The sequence below is a fragment of the Chenopodium quinoa genome, unplaced genomic scaffold, assembly GCF_001683475.1.
Source record: "Chenopodium quinoa cultivar QQ74 unplaced genomic scaffold, ASM168347v1, whole genome shotgun sequence".
Classification (NCBI taxonomy): Eukaryota; Viridiplantae; Streptophyta; class Magnoliopsida; order Caryophyllales; family Amaranthaceae; genus Chenopodium; species Chenopodium quinoa.
Window position 1 is genome coordinate 1,277,016 of NW_018744633.1, and position 11,746 is coordinate 1,288,761.

The window sequence follows — 11,746 nt, forward strand, 5'->3', positions numbered from 1 at the left end:
CCAACAATTTGCAACAATATTTGTGCAAAATTAGGTTCCCCATATAAAAATTTTATTTTCCAATGTTATTTTATTACTTTCTCTCTCTATTTTTTTACAAACCCCATGCAAATTTATCTTTCCAATATACTTTTATTTCTTTTTACTTAACTTCCTTAATACCCGCGTAATCAACCCAAATGGGTCGTTCTTTTTGGGACGGAGGGAGTCTATATATATATATAAAGGGGAGTTTTTTTCCCAAGTTTTTAGAGAGTCACGTAGGATTTAATTTTTTTCAGCGCGTCAGGTAGAGTAATACATTGGAAAAATACACTTTAATAATCCCAACTATGGATGATTTACCTACAATAATCCCAACTAACGTTTATTTTCCAATAATCCTAACTATTAGGTGAGTTTTCCTCCAGCAGTCCCAAAAATCGGTTACTTGCTAAAAGGGTAAACTTTTTTTAAAAAAAAAAAATAAAAAAACGCCACATGTCATAACATAATTGGCTTAATATAAAAAAAATTATTAAAAAAAAAACAAAAGTCATCTGAGTCACCCCCTCTCCCTTCAGCCACCTTACATTCACCATGAAACCTCGGGCCATGGCGGCTCAAACCCTTTTTCTTCACCCAACACCACGGCTCCGCCGCCTCCACCATCGCCTACCCCCTCCGACCAACCGCAGCAGCGCAGCCCTACCTGAAGAACACCCACAAACTCCCTTCTCTCTCCTTCTCGTGCCTCTTTCTCTCTCCTCCGCTGACGAACACCCACGATTCCACGAACACCCACGCTGAAGAACACCCACGAACATCCACGAACACCAACCGAATTCTCACCGTCGACATCATCTTCAACCTCCAGACCCAATCCACGCATGTGACGACCTTTAAGGTGGTCGAATTCGATGTTGGGCTCTCGTTTTGGAGGTTGGGGAGGGCTGGTTGGGCGGTTTCAGGGGTGGGGGTAGGGGGTAGAGGCCGGCCGGCTATTTTCGGTGGTTGGTCGGTCGATTTCCAGCGAGATCAAGGGTTGTGGTTAGGGTTCCAGCGAGGTTTGGGGTGGGGGAGAGAATGGCTGACATTTGGGGGGGGGGTTATGGTTATTATTTTTTTTAAAAAAAAATTGACCAATAACGTGTTAACACGTGTCATGGTACTTGTTATAACATGTTGTTCACTTTGTGTTTACCGGTTGGGATTGCTGGAGGAAAACTCAGGGCGTAGTAGGGATTATTATAAAATAAACGTTAGTTGGGATTATTGTAGGTAAATCGCCCATAGTTGGGATTATTAAAGTGTATTTTTCCTAATACATTTTAGTGGTAGCCAATTGCAGACACCCAATTGTGTCTCCCCAAAACCAAACCCAGTGATGAATACCTTTCACGTCATTTGATTATCGAACAAAGCGAAAGTGTGAAAATTTTAGTGATGTGGATGTTTTTTTATTAAAATATCCCTTCTTTCTGTTTTTGAAAATATTTCTTTTCTTACCCTATTTATAAAAACGTGCATTCCAGTTTATTTTGGTCCATGATATGGGTCCAATAATGGTGTAGTTGGATGTGTTTTGAAAAGACATTTCCAACGACATATTATAAGCTCAATTCCGATGAATAATGAGGAAGTTATGGCCAAAATACTAACTGGGCCCAAACCGGATTTTACCTACGGCCCAATGATCATGTGGAGGGTCCAAAGGTCTAATCCTATTCCTAAACTAATTAGGATTAATTAGAAGCTTCTATAAATTTCTAAAAGATCTTAATTATCCTTTTTGAAAAGATAAGATTAAAAAATTTGAGTTAAATAAAAACTTTCCTTTTATAAAAACTTTCCTTTTTCTTAAATCCTAATTCTATTCGAATTTAAAGATATTCAAAGACAGTCTGATATTAATTTCGTGCCTCATAATCTTTATCCAAATCTTATATGTTTGGATATATCTTGAAATTATCTTTCCAATGTTATATTATAATATTAAATCCGAGCTATAACGAAAAAGATATGAATGGAATACAAATTAAAACTTTATCCAAAACTGACACCGTCCTACAATTTCAATCATAACTTTTTATCTACAAAATATTTTAATTTGATTCTAATTGGGTTGGAAAGTAGACTTCAATATATTTCCAACGACATATTATATGTCTTATTTGGACTTTTGGATCAAAAGATATGATAAAAACAAAATTCGCAAAAACTACTGTCCGTCGAGTTTTATTTCAATTCGAATTCGGATTCTTTTCTTTATTTTTTCGACTCTATTTTTTCCTATAAATAGAGGTCATATCACCCCTTTTTAAAATCACCAACTTTCATCAAAAAAATATTGATTCTCTCTCTCTTTCTAAACCAAATTTTCACAAACAAAATTCCGCATTCACAAGATCTAGACATACCTAGCCAAGTTCGAAGCTGCCTTCGCCCTAGACGTGAAAGGTTTGATATTTTTGAGGGTTTGGTCCCAAATCTCTATTTCAATTATTTAATTTAATTGTTTGTTTTATTATTTTCCTTGAAGTTACTAATGTGTGTATTTTGTTATTAGAAAGAGGTACGAGGCATCCAAGTAAGTGTTGTAATTGTTTTTATTGATATTATGATATAGAAATCATATTTAGGTTCCTATTTTGATTCCTAGTATCATGTTACGATTCTTTTCTTAGTATGATATTTAGGGTAAGAATAAGTTTTTCCTTTCCTAATATTCATGTTAGTATTATGTTAGGGTTAAAGATTTGATCTTTGATGACATGCTAGGGTTTGTTATTAATATTGTTAGTATCATGCCTAGGATCTTGCTATTATTATGCTTTAATATGATTTATGATTATAATTTTTTAATCATTATTATTATGATGATTATTATGTTGCTTGATTATATTTATTGTTATTGCTTGATCACACCTTTTATGCATGTTTAAAGGGAATTTGTACTTGTAATCACGCTTAATAAGATAATTAATAATCTTGTTTAGGGTTAATTTGATTATGATTCAAGTGATCGCCAATAATAGATTTGTTTGTGCATTAATATTCAACCAACATAGATTAAACAGGTTTAGGGTAAACCTAATTATTGCATGTTAGTCAGAAAGCGCACATGAATACGAGAAGAATAAAGTAGAGGCCTATTATTAGGACAAGTTCTTTCTCTTTTAGATTGAATTTGTACCTTCATCCCCGAACACCAGTCATGGTTCCATACCTATTTGAGTTGACGATCTCATTGATGATTAAGGGGTGTAAACTTCACCCTGTGAACGGTTTACAAGTTTCTAAAACTTGTTGGCGACTCTTTTGCTCTAACTTCCTTCCCTTTAGACGACACCGTACTTAAGTGTATGATCACAGTGGGGTTCAAGTTTGGGGTAATGCTTGAAATATTCCCTACACCAATTAAATACGAGATTATTAATTTCTTTTAGAATTAAATAATTTAAATGACACGTAAGCAAAATTGGCGAATGAGATTTCCCATTTTAAATTAATTAAATATAAATATTATCTTTTGATATTAGGAATTTTATCTAAATATATAACATATTTTAGCACATATATATATATAATTATTTTAAGAAATTCAAACAAACCGTACATCGCACGAGCTTCATCTAGTATATATATAAAGGGGGGTTTTTCTTTAAATTTTTAGAAAGACACGTAGGATTTAATTTTTTCAGCGCGCCATGTAGGATAATAAATTTTAGTGGTAACCAATTAAATACGAGATTATTAATTTCTTTTATAATTAAATAATGACACGTAAGAAAAATTGGCGAATGAGATTTTCCAGTTTAAATTATTAATATATAAAATATTATCTTTTGATATTAGGAATTTTATCTAAAAATATAACAAATTTTAGCACACACACACACATACACACACACACATATGTATGTATGTATATATATATGTATATAATCATTTTAAAAAATTCAAACAAACTCTGCATCGCACCGGCTTTATCTAGTATTATAATATTAAAATGTAGTTTTTTTGCCCAAAAAAAGAAAGTGTAACACTTATTTTAAACACAACGACGTTTGATAAATGTAAAACCTATTAAAACGCGGAGGGAGTATGTATGTGAAACGAATTTAATTTAACTAGATGAAGCTCATGCGATGCACGGTTTATTTCAATTTCTTAAAATGTTTTTTTTATTTTTGTATTTATGTACTAAATTTTGTTATATATTTAGATTAAATTCCAAATATCAAAAGATAATATTTTATATATAATTAATTTAAACTTAAAAATCTCATTCGCTAATTTTGCTTACGTAGCATTTGAATTATTTAATTCTAAAAGAAATTAATAATCTCTTATTTAATTGGCTACAATTGAAATTTATAATCCTACATGGCGTGCCGGGAAAATTAAATCCTACATGGCTCTCTAAAAACTAAAAAATAAACTCCCCTTTATATATATATATACTAGATGAAGCCCGTGCGATGCACGACTTGTTTGATTCTTTTAAAATAATGTATATATATATATGTGTGTGTGTGTGTGTTAAAATTTAATTTATTATATATTTATATTTTTAATTAATTTAAACTGGGAAATTTCATTCGCTTATTTTGCTTACGTGTCATTTAAATTATTTATTTTTAAAAGAAATTAATAATCTCGTATTTAATTAGCTACCACTAAAATTTATTATCCTACGTGGCGCGCTGAAAAAATTAAATCCCACGTGGCTATCTAAAAATTCAGGAAAAAACTCCCCTTATATAATTTTTTTTTGGTGTTCTACCCAGTTCACCCTTTGGGCTAATCCGGATTCGGGGATCAGTTCTGGGTGGTTAGGTTCCAGTCCCTTCCCAATTGTTGTTGCGGGGGATCAAACACGAGTCCTCCCTACCAAGTGTAGTCCCAATCACCACGACACCAACAACCAATTGGTGAGTATATATATATATATATATATATATATATATATATATATATATATATATATATATATATATATATATATATATATATATATATATATATATATATATATATATATATATTAGATTGTTATCGATATTAAGTGTTTAACTAGATTGTTTGGGTAAAATCTGTCATTACATGAATATTGATTTTCACTTATAGAATATTTATTGCCTCTTCATATTAATTCCTGCGTTTAAATATTGCGTTGACAAGTGCTAAATTTAATAAACATAAGGGCATAATTTTCATTGAATTTCTCCCAAAAATATACTTTCTATGTATTTTTATAGTTGCAACACTTCTTCTTTCACGCTTGCGAATGCATATTTTGAATCGTTAATGGCCCTGTTTGGCAATTGGCTGTTGATTGTTGGTTGTCGGCTGTTTTAGTTGGCTGGTTTGACTGGTTGTTTAGATTGGCTTTTGAGTTGGCTGTTTGACTAAAGTTGTAGTGTTTGGTAAATTGGCTATTGGGTGCTAACTGTTGTTAAACTATATCAACACTAATGAACTAATATAGTACTTTAATATTAATTAAAATAATAAATTATTGGTAATAATAATTGTAAATTAATTATTTACAATAAGTTTACAATAATTTTATAATAATTAGTTATAATTCAAAATAATTAATTATTGGTTATTAATTAACAATAATTGTATATAAGTTATAAATTGATAATTATAAATAATAATACACTATAAATTACTAATATTACTCCATTTTAAAACTATTTATTAAAAACTAATTATTGAATAATAATAATTATTTATTAACTATTAAATACTTATTCAAAAAAAATAAATTAAATACTAATTATTAAATAATAATAATTTATGACTCTTTTGCTCTATCTTCTTTCCCTTTGGACGCCACCGTACTTTAGTGCATAATCACAGTGGGGTTCAAGCTAGGGATAATGCTTGAAATATTTCCTACAGTTTTTGGCGACTCCACCGGGGAGGAATTCTATTTTAATTCCTGAAATTTATTTCGGCAATGATTTAGAATAAGTGGATGAGACTCAAAAAGTTCTAAGTATTTCATGTGCGTAATTTTGATTAACATTATTGTCATATGCATAAAAAAGATCTCATTGGAAAGACCATCCGTAATGAGTTAAAAACATAGGATTTTTTACACGTAGGAAATTTGAGGAATATCTTTCACAACTAGGATCGAAATAATGCTGCGCGAACCTAGAAAATTTTATCGAGCACAGAAAGCTGCTGAGGCATGTAGGAACTGGCGTCCAGAAAACAGATTCTGTCGCCGATGATTTGACTCTCCTGTCGCCAGGCGATAGAACCAAATTGCGGCGACGACCTCTGTTCGCTTGCGCCAAGTTCTTCCAATACCGAGCCAGAAATATGCGTTCTAATTTTGACCAGTTTTTAGCACTGTTTGCTCGATCCTACTTCCTTATTGAGTTTTTCTCTCTTTTCTGAAACCCATATGTTCTCTACATATAGACATAACGCTCTGGGAATTCATGCTCCATCTACTTGATTGAATGCTCTGTGCAACAAAGGGTACATCCGAGAATGTTGAATTCACCAAACCATGGAAGCGAGTTTTTAACTCGCGGTGTCCCATCCACTCGCGCCAACCCTTCAAAAGGTAAGCTTCCGCGCAGTGCATCTGAACAAGTAACCATGGACCCTCTTTTACTAACCCATATCCCGAACTTTAGAGAACTAGAGCCATGGTTAGGTTGCAAACTCATTGCATTATGTTGTGCCTACTTTCCTAATTGTGCATTATTTGTTGCGCATACTCTATGTGTTTTTCCTAACCGTTTATTTGACTTGTGTTTAAGATAAAAATAAACTGATTAATGACTAAAAGGACTTTGCCTAATTAATTAATTAATTTGAGTAATTAAAGTTTAATAATTTAATAAGAATTCACTTAGTACGACTTTAGGCATGTCCCGTAGAGTTAATATACTGAAAGCAGTCCCAGATTAACGCTCCAGCAATGGCGCCACGATTTGGACTGCAGCGCCACACTTTGTTGTGCAACGCCTGGAGACAGCTCTGTCGCCTGGCGCTGCACTGTAAAGTGCGGCGACAGTCCTGTTGCTTTGGCGACAGTTCGGTATTTTGCTCGAGTCATCACTATGAGTCTAATTAAACAGTTTGCTAATCAATTCGATAATTTTGTTAATAAAAATACCTTTGTTAAGTCCTTAATCGAGTATAGACACTAAGTCCCATGGTCTTACACAAGAATCAAAGCATGTCACTTGCACTCACAACATAAAGCACACACTAATATGTATATACACCATGACCAAGTCTTAGGTTCATGCATGAGTCGGTTTTTTCCGTCATTTGAGTTGGGGGTACATTCTATTCCTAACTTCTTCATATCTCTCCATCTACATCATCTTTCCATTCTCTACATGATTCCTCCATATCACAACCTTTATTCTTCCTACCTTCTTCCATCCTTGCACGTCGTATAGAGTTTGAGTCAAATAATTAACAATGAATATCCCTAATTTCCCTTTCCACAGTACATGTCAAGGAGAGAAGGGCGATTAATCAAGGACAACACCTTCATTCAAGTTCAACTTTTTGATAAACTAGTGAGTTGGAAAAGAAAAGCTAAGAAGATAATGGCAACTCAGGAAGAAGTCAACAAACTTAGGAGTCAATTAACTGACATAACTGAAGTGTTGAAGGCTTTAACCCTCAAAATCAATGACCTTGTGAAGCAACAACAAATGGAGCTCATGCAAGAGAGCTTGAGCAAGATATCCAATGACTATAAATTTCAAGGCATTAGTTCACAAGGGGTCTTGATAGATAAGGAGCTTCTTCTGCAGAAGTTCAATGCCACTGACATCCCTAAATTCAAGGCAACAGATAATCCTTATCTTCACTTGAGAGACTTTGAAACTATAATGAACATTAAGGGGATTGATAGGAAAGTCTTTCATTCCTTATTTTCCTTATCTCTTGAAACCGTTTGCCAACAATGGTTCTTCTCCCTTGACAAAGAGAAAACCTCTACCTGGGAATCGATAGTAAACGCTTTCATTGATAGATATAAATGCAATATTCAAGTCAAAACCGATTATAGACAACTTGAGATGCTAAAACAAAAAGAGAGTAAAGGCTTTACTTTTTTCTTCAATAAGTGGAGGGAAACTTCCGCTAAAATGATTGAAGTGCCAAGCGAAAAAGAATCTGTAAGGATGTTCATAAAAAAATTACAAGAAAAGTATTCAAAGCACTTAAAATATCAACATAACTTGAATACTTTCAAGGCCGTCTATGACATAGGCATCGAGATTGGAGATGACCTTGCAAAGCAAAAAGCTACTAACAATAGCAACAACAATGGCTGGAAAGGAAAGAAGAACGAAAATCCTTCTTCTTCTGAAAATGCCCACTCTAGTAACAATGTTAGTACCTTTGATCTCAGTGAAGTCTTGGCCATGGATAACCAAGGATCTAAGAAGCAACTAAGGAAAGACTTCACCCCCATTGGGATGAGTTACAACAATGCCTTCGATCGACTCCATGCTAAAGGACTCATTACTCCCATTGGACCTATTCAAGATCCCGCACCTGAAAAGAGATTGCCTAGTTGGAATCCAGATGCACATTGCAAATATCATCGAGGTAGGGGTCATACTACTGAGAGCTGTTGGAAGCTAAATGAGGCTATCTAATATTTGATCGATAATGACAAACTTCCCATGCCTCCAGCTAGCAAGAAGAGCGAGTGATGATAAAGAAAACGACATAAGACAAGAGGTGAGCTTCAACGACAAGATTTCGTGACCTCCTTTTTTCTTTTCTTTTATTTATCCCTTCCCCAATAAGTCTAGCATAGGCACCTTTTTTTTTCCCTTAGATTTATCTTATAGGATCATTATTTCTTTTCCTTTAATAAAAATGAGCATTCATTTTCTTGCATATGATCATTTCATTACATTGAATTTAAAAAAAAAAAAAAAAATCCATGTCGAACTAAGCACAAGGCATACCAATGATTTGAGGCACCCCTTGTAGCCACATCATATCACCTTTCACCCTTCAAATATGCAATCCTTTTTTGATAAACCACTTTGAGCCTCGTCTAACGATAGACCTTTCATTTTTCAACCCATATCTACCTAATCTTGAGATGGGATGGTGTGTAACGTATGCAATTTTCAATTTCATAAAAATCTTGAGTGACTTCAAAAGATTAAAATAGCAAAAAATAAGAAAAAATAAATCCCTACTTAATAAAAAGTAGAATCTTGCTCTTATGAATAGTGTTGTGACAATTATAACCCCAAAATGTGTATTTATGCATTTGCCCCCATTTAATATTACAAGATTTTTTTTAATATTGTATATCTTCTCTATGCTATTACGTACTTTTTCATCTTCTCATTCAATCGGTTGAATTAATGGTTTCAAGTTTCAACCACAAAGTCACTGAAAATATGATCTTCAAAGGTATTTTTCAATTTTAATTTCAATTGTTTTATAAGGTTTTGATTGATTTTAGATTTTAAGGTATTATCCTTTTTAAGTTTTAGGGTCTGGATATTCATCTATTTTTCCTAAATTTGGTTGGATTTTGATGAAAAAAATATAGTAGTTAATTAAAGTGAATGGAGAACCAGAAACACTAAAAGCGAGGGAAATATACCAACTTCCGAGCACTACCCCATGGAAGCCCCTCATGTCTCTTTCTATTCTTTCAATTTGATCATTTCATGAATATTTGTTAGTGACTTTTTGGTTTGTCCAGTTAAGCGCTACCACCAATCCGATCAAAAGGTACTTTAATTCTATACGATATTTTAGGATTTTTATTTATGATCTTTATATTATACTTTGGTTTTGATTTTGGGTATTGTAGAATTTTACAAAGGTGGCTTTCAACATTACTATTAGATTCGTTGTTATGAGATGCAAAGGACATCTAAATTTCAATTATAATTTTGGGATTAAGAGCGTAAAATGAGAGTCCACAACTTTAAAAGATGCAATATTTTCAAGCACTACTACAAAAAAGACCTTAGAGAACTGTTGAAATAGGCTTTATAGAACGCTTTACAACCGTTCTTCTGCTAATCAATGTATAAAGAATATAGATCGCCTCGAATAGGCGTTCTGTATGCTAAGAAATAGAGGGCGGTCCTTAGTCATAACCGTTCTCTTTTCCCTTCCTGAAATCAGAAATTAATGAAGGAAAAGAGAACGGTTGAGCTGCTAAACCGTTGTATAATACTCCTTGCAAATAGAACTGTCACCTAAGACAACCGTCTATAATCTTCATTTTTTGTAAAATAAAAAATAAATGGCCAAAATATCTAGCTTGTACATTGACATTTTGTATTCCAGTATTTCTACAGTATTTTTCTTGTATAACCATTTTTGGATATATTAAAATAAAAATTACTCTACTGATGAAAAAAGCTTGTATTTATAATATTTAGTAAAAAAAATCAATATTTTCTATGTAAAATACACCCTTGTGTCCTATATGTACAAGAATAACACGAATGACAAACATATCTAGGATACTACCAATTTAAAAAGTTACAATTTTTTAACAATGATTTCACAAGTATTTGACATATTGTAACATGATTTCATCGCTTGCTGCCGCATTCACCATAGGTTTCTCTTCTTCAGTAAGTCTTCTTCACACTTTCAATAGTCAGAGATGAATTTAATTTGAGAACAAAACCTGTATAAATCAATACCATAACAAATTAAATTCCGAAATACAAAACAAAACAAAAACCAAATTCACAACACCAACATAATATTTATTTTGAAATAAAATCAACCAAAAAATGATAATAAAAAAAAATAGATTAGAGAATTTACACAAGCATAACTACAGTTACAAAATATTACTACAGATCTAAAATTCTCATAAGCTAAGTGATAGTATATATATGCTTTTTTGAAATCGTAATTCCAAAATCTAAAGAATCATTGCGCACTTCATAATTTCTTTAATAACCCCAAAATTCAAATCATTTACAAAATTATATGCTGCTAAATTGTTCTTGTAACAAATTATAACAAAATTTACCTGATTTTTCCTATCTCCCATGATACTGACAACAAACTCGATACTTTAGAGTTGCAATCGGAGGTATTGGGAGTGACAAAATCGTTGCTGCCATGGATGATTGGATTTTTCCGTTCAATGAGGAGAGAAAGAATGGGGAAATGAATCAGGTAAAATAAAAAGGATGCGGATAGAATAAGATATGAGTAGGGTTAGATTTGTTAAAATATAAAGTAATTGCCTAAATTTACATATGAAAAGTAGAATAATGTATGGGTGGGTGGGCTTGTTGAAATTAACGCAATTGACTCCATTTAACCACCTTTATACGAAGTAATAGGAAATAAAATCCCTTAAAAAATTAAAAAAATATTTTCACCCAAACAATTTACAAAAATACGAGTACTACATGAAAATTGAAAGTATTTAGGTGTTGGAGGACACTAGGTGAAAAAAGTGCTTTGGCAGCGGTTCAAACCCGGTCTAAGCCACCGGTTTGAACCGCTGCCTATGTGGGGGGTGCCAAATACCCCCCTTTTTAGCATCGGTTCAAAACAGGTGCTATAGACCCAATTTGGCACCGGTTAACCGGTGCCTTTAACTGTTTTGGGCACCGGTTAACCGGTGCCTAAAATAGTCTCCCGCCGATTTTTTTTGGGTGGTAGCTATCTTTGGCACCGGTTAACCAGTGCCTATTTACCCAATTTTATTTATTTATTTTCCAATTTTCGTGCAATAATGTTAAAAAAAAAC

The 11,746-nt window shown here is 32.9% G+C and overlaps 1 long non-coding RNA gene across 1 annotated transcript; it reads right to left on the reverse strand.

Annotated features, from left to right (window-relative positions):
- Positions 1-10,353: 10,353 nt before the first annotated feature.
- Positions 10,354-11,299, reverse strand: LOC110701501. The gene is made up of 2 exons (XR_002507354.1): positions 11,015-11,299; positions 10,354-10,660 (listed from the first exon to the last, which is right to left on the reverse strand). It is a non-coding gene; the product is annotated as an uncharacterized LOC110701501 (long non-coding RNA).
- Positions 11,300-11,746: the final 447 nt, after the last annotated feature.